Here is a 6,061-nt window from a genome sequence, read left to right on the forward strand (position 1 = left end):
AAAGAAGCTAATTGCCCGAGCGGTGGTAAGGAGGTGCAGTTTGTACATCTACTGAGCTTCAAGGACACTATATTTGAGAAAGAGCACTCTCCTACCCACTCCGGAAACCTTACACCTCCATAACCATGAATCTGAAGATCCTTCACATTTCTATGGGGCTCTAATTTCTCTAGTGTGCTTGTTACGTGTTGCGGGTCATGAGTGTCCCCATCCCATGTAAACCTCAGCTCATCAAGGTGCTTTCTACCTTTCAAATTTGCCTCAACAGCATCCCGAGCATCCACCACATTTTGAAGGTTCCCAATACGAAGTTGTCCCCGTAGATGTGGTAGCTTTCCCAATTCTTTAATGCTAGTCTCACCCTGTCTTCCCACGAGAAAGACAGTCAACGTTTGGAGCTTTGTCAGTTGACCTATATGTTGTGGCATCTTCTTCAAAGGCGTGTTTGAGATGTTAAGATACCGCAAGTTGATTAACCTTTCCAGAGATTCAGGCAACCTTTCGACTCCTGTTCCTTGAAGATTCAGATGTCGTAAATACTTCAAATTTCCAAGATCAGGTAGACTAGCAAGTTGTTTGCAATATTTCAAGATCAACGTTTGCAAATTGAGAAGAGAACTCACTTCTTCAGGCAACGTTACTAAATATGACCAAGAAAGATCCAAATACCGCAAATGCTTCAACTTGCTAATTGAAAAGGGCATCTTAGCTGCAGCGCAACACTTAGACAAGGATAGCACTCGTAGGCGACAATGTGTTGACTGAAAGATCTCATTACAAAAATCAGGAGAACAACACCAATCGCGTGAAAAAGTTCGGAATGTGCGTAGAAGTTGGGCTTCACGGATGTTATCTAATTTCGTGCTTGAAAAACCGCCTCCCGTAACTACTTCGAGTGATAAATGTCGAGTCCTTCTGGTGGCCTTGGAAGAATTATTTTCCCCCAACCTGGAGCTGAAGCAAAATTGACCGGACACATGGGTAGCCAAGTCATGCATGAGATCGTGCATCACAAATGATGAGGGAGAGGCACTTGATTGCTGGAAAAACGACCTTGACAAGAGATCATCAAAGCACTCAGCACCTGCTCTTTCCATCTCATCATCTACTGTGGAGTGGACCAAGAAGCCCTCTGCCATCCAAAAGAGCACTAATTTATCCTTTCGAAATGAATAGTCTTTTGGAAAGCATACTATATGTTCCTTCAAGATTCAGATGTCGTAAACGCTTCAAATTTCGAAGATCAGGTAGACTAGCAAGTAGTTTGCAATATTTCAAGATCAACGTTTGCAAATTGAGAAGCCCGCTCACTTCTTCAGGCAACGTTACTAAATCATATGACGAGGAAAGATCCAAATACCGCAAATGCTTCAACTTACTAGTTGAACAAACCATTGCATCACTACAATCAGTCATGAATATCACTCGTAGGCGCTCAAGTGTTGACTGAAAGATCTCAGTATAAAATTCGGGAGGACGCCACGGACGGCGTGTAAAAGTTTTGAATGTGCGTAGATGTTGGGCTTCACGGATGATTTCTGATTCTGTGCTTGAAAAACCGCCTCCCGTATCTACTACGAGTGATAAATGTCGAGTCCTTCTGGTGGCCTTGGAAGAATTATTTTCCCCCAACCTGGAGCTGAAGCAAAATTGACCGGACACATGGGTAGCCAAGTCATGCATGAGATCGTGCATCACAAATGATGAGGGAGAGGCACTTGATTGCTGGAAAAAGGACCTTGACAAGAGATCATCAAAGCACGTAGCACCTGCTTCTTCCATCTCATCATCTACTGTAGAGTGGACCAAGAAGCCCTCTGCCATCCACAAGAGCACTAATTTATCCTTTCGAAATGAATAGTCTTTTGGAAATATGGCACAATAAGCAAAACACTGCTTCACATGTGGCGGGAGATAAAGATAACTTAATCTCAAGGCTGGGAGGATATTGTCTTTGGGTAAATCCCATAGATTGCTTTTCAATATCTTCTCCCACTCCTTGACATCTCTTTGGGTGCGTAGCAGACCTCCGAGTGTTTTTGCAGCTAGAGGAAGGCCTTTACACTTTCTCACTATCGCTCTACCAACTTCTAGCAACTCTTCATGAGCAGTGGGATTTTCACCACGAAATGCATGTTTGGAGAACACGGACCAGCAGCTGTCTTCCGTCAATTCGTTTAGATGATGAGTTGGAACAGTTCTCATGACTGATGCTACACTTTCATTGCGTGTTGTGACAAGAATCTTACTCCCTTGTTCTCCGTACTTCGGGGGGGTAAGAAACCTATCCCATTCATCATAATCTTCATTCCAAACGTCATCTAAAACAAGCAAGAATTTCTTCCCCTGAAATCTCTCCTTCAACTGAAGCTGGAGATTATTCAGACTATAAGAATCAGCCTTTGAAAAGACCTCCTCAACGATCACCTTGGTTAGCCTCCAAACACTGAAATCTTCTGAAACACAAACCCAGGCTTTGAAACCGAACCACTCTTTTACTTCGCTGCTATTGTATACAAGCTGAGCAAGCGTGGTTTTACCAACCCCGCCCATTCCCCATATGGGAACCACACCTGGGTTTTCTCCACTGGCATCATCTGCTAGAAGCAACTTCAGTATTGCTTCCCTGTCATCATCCCTACCATAAACACAACGTTCATCCACCAGAGAAGTTGTTGGCCTTTTAGGCGATGATGTTTCTTTTCCAGTGCGGTCGATCAAACCAAGGGCATCCTTTTGTTTAACCAAGTCATCTAGTCTCTCCTGGAGGTCTTCTAATTTGATCGACCGCTTCGGCGTCTGACATCTGAAGGTTTGAGCTCCAGCTTCCGACTCCTGCCATAGAGCTTCATAATCAATCTCATCCAAGAAGTCGTCGGCCTCATAGGCAGCGTCTTTATACTCGTCCAGCCAATCCCGCACAGCTCTATTTGTTATCTGCTTCTCCTCAGCATCGTCAAGCAGCCCACCGCCAGATATCATTGTTGTCTTCAACCTCTTCAGCGGCCTATCGTCAAACAAAAATCTGGGATTCAATTTACTTGAAACTTCTTCGACAATTTTTTGAATTAATTTTGATTCATGCCTGCGCATAGAAAAAGAAAGTCATCACTCGTTGATGAAAGATAATCTTTTGAATTTAATGCAAATTTAAAATACAAAACATAAGAAGAGTAAAAGTTATAAGCATTTGCTATTGATACAGGGAAAGAAAAGAAGTACCCATTTGCGATACTGTGAGGATCCAACCCACATAAATTTGCAGCCTCCACGAGAGCTTTTCTCCACTTTTGGACCTTCTCCATTTCTTCCTTATAACGTTCTTCATGTCTATCAAGGGCTTCAGCAAAACTCCCCGTCTGTTTTCTAATATCAGAGGGATCAATATCATAGAAAACAGGTATAACAATCTGACCCGTTGTGTCTCTGCAATCGAGAATCTTTTCAAGTTCATCAAGACACCAAGTGGAGGAAGCATAGCCCTTGGAGAAAACCACTATAGAAATCTTGGATTCTTGTATTGCTTTGAGGAGTTGTAAGGAGATTTCTTCACCTATACGAAGTTCGTCGTCATCTCGAAATGTACGGATTTCTGCTTTCTGTAAAGCAGTGAAAAGATGATCCGTAAAATTTTTGCGGGTATCTTCACCTCTAAAACTTAGAAATACATCGTAATCCCAACCAGGTCTAGACGAAGAAGAAGAAGAAGACGCCATGAACATCTAGTAGTGGTTGCTGCACGTAGGCGATAGAGGTGGGGAAGTAAAGTTACAATGAATGTCGCCTTCGCTCTTTCTTATGAAGCACTTTTATTATTGCGTTTCGAATTTAGTTTTTTAATAAAAAAATTGAATTTCTTTATATTTTAATATATGATATTAAAAATTATTTTTAACCAAAAAAACATTTTATGCATTGATTATGAGGACTTCCATCGTAAATTATTATGTTTTTTTTTATGTTTTGTTAAAAAAAAAATTATGCATTGATTCTGAGTACTTCTTGGATATTCAACGGAAGTGGCATAAAGCTACTTCACCAGGAATACCACTTTGTATACACGAGGGCTAAAGCAAATGTAAACAGTAACTTCTTTTATAAATTTTAAAAACAGAGAGCAGGTGATGCATAAAAGAGGGAGATGTAGTTGATTCGCTGAAAAGAAATTTTTTGTAAAAAAATAAATTTTAAAAAAAGTAAATTTTAAAAAAATAAATTGTTTTTTAATGTTAGTACTACAATAAAAGGAAAGTTGGAAAATATTTTTTAATATATGGTTATGTCATAAAAAATGAGCTGAAAAATAACTTATTAATATTTTATTTTTTTAATTTATTGAAATAATAAAAAAACAAATCTTACAAAGTAAAAAGTTACATGAGAATAAATTGAAAAAGAAAATATAATTTCATAAATTATCTTAAATAAAATAAATAATAGAGATCAAATTTTTTAAAAAATATGAAAAAATTAAAATGATAATAATTAACATTTCATAAATTATTTCAAATAAAATAAGTAACAATCAAAAGAATAACGATCAAATTTAATAGATAAAAAAATTCAATATAAAAATGATAAGGAAAAAATAAATAATAATTATAAAAATAGGAATCAAAATTAATACAAAAAATAAATTATAATGGATGAAATTAAAAAAATATTTAAAACAATATATATATATATATAACAATCAAAAGTTTGAGAATCAAATTTAATATAATCAGTAAATAATATGACATTTCTAAATTTTTAACAGTTTCCAAAAAGAGATTTTCGCTCAAAATAAAAGGAAAACGCTTTCTTTGAAACCAAGCCAAATTTTTCATTTGACTGTAAATTATTTTTCATTTACCAACTTTTTTAATGGCAAATAAACACAAGAAAATTTAAAAAATAATTTTTAAAAAATCACTTTTTAAGAAACAAACGCACCGTAGAGTTCAAATAAGAGGTTTCTATTATTAAGACATTGCAAAAAGTAGCGTTGTTAATGTTTTGTTTGTTTGTTTGGGGGTAAGTGGTTTTTTAAAAATTATTTTTGAAACTTTTTTTTATTTATTTATCATTAGAAAAATTAATCAACAAAAAATATTTTTTGGTTAAGGAAAAATTTGGTTTGATTTATAGAAAAGTGTTTTTCTTTTTAACAGGTAGAATACCGATTAAATTTGATTAGTGATATTATATTATTTGCTAATTATAACAAATCTGGTGCTTAAACTTTTGATTTTTATATATTTAATTTATTTCCTTAAATTTTTTATTTTTATATATTTAATTTATTTATTTTTAAATTCACTCCTTAGAATCTGATTAGATTTGATTTTGATATTAACTTTGGTGCTTATTTTTATGATTATTATTTGCTTTTTTCTTATTATTATTTTAATTAAAATTATTTATTTATCAAATTTAGTCCTTATTATTTTGATTGTTACTTATTTTATTTGAAATAATTTATGAAATTGAAATAACTATTACTTTAATTTCATCATCTTTGAATTTTTTTATCTTTTAAATTTAATCTCTGTTATTTTAATTATTATTTATTTTATTTAAGATAATTTATGAAATTAGATTTTTTTCAATTTCATTATCATTCACTTTTATAATTTGTAAGATATATTCTATATTATTTTAATAAACTTGAAAAAAATATTAAAATTGTGTCTATTTCCTACTAGCTTTTACGTTTACGGTACAAAAAAAAGTTACATAATGTTTGGTAACAAACCAAATGTGTTTTATAATACAGGGCTTATAAAAAAATTAAGTTTGAAATGCAGTTTTTGTGCAGTAGTTTTTATTTTTTTTTGTTTTATAAATTTTTGCGTTTCAGAAATTTTTTTGAAAAACTTTAAATTTTTTTATTTTTTTCTTTAAATTAATATTTTTTGTATGTTTTTATAATATTTTGATACATTGATATAAAAAATAATTATAAATTTTTTTAACATAGTTATATTTAAAAAAATGATGTCATTATAAATTTAGTAACTTACAAAAAAGAAAGGAAAACAAACATGACTGTTAGTCAATCCATGCAGGGCATTTACCT

The 6,061-nt window shown here is 33.8% G+C and overlaps 1 pseudogene; it reads right to left on the bottom strand.

Annotated features, from left to right (window-relative positions):
- LOC105122782 (putative disease resistance RPP13-like protein 1) overlaps positions 1-3,783 on the bottom strand; it is a 24,410-nt pseudogene extending 20,627 nt beyond the window's left edge.
- Positions 3,784-6,061: the final 2,278 nt, after the last annotated feature.

Source organism: Populus euphratica, unplaced genomic scaffold (assembly GCF_000495115.2).
Source record: "Populus euphratica unplaced genomic scaffold, PopEup_1.0 scaffold8.1, whole genome shotgun sequence".
NCBI classification, from domain to species: domain Eukaryota; kingdom Viridiplantae; phylum Streptophyta; class Magnoliopsida; order Malpighiales; family Salicaceae; genus Populus; species Populus euphratica.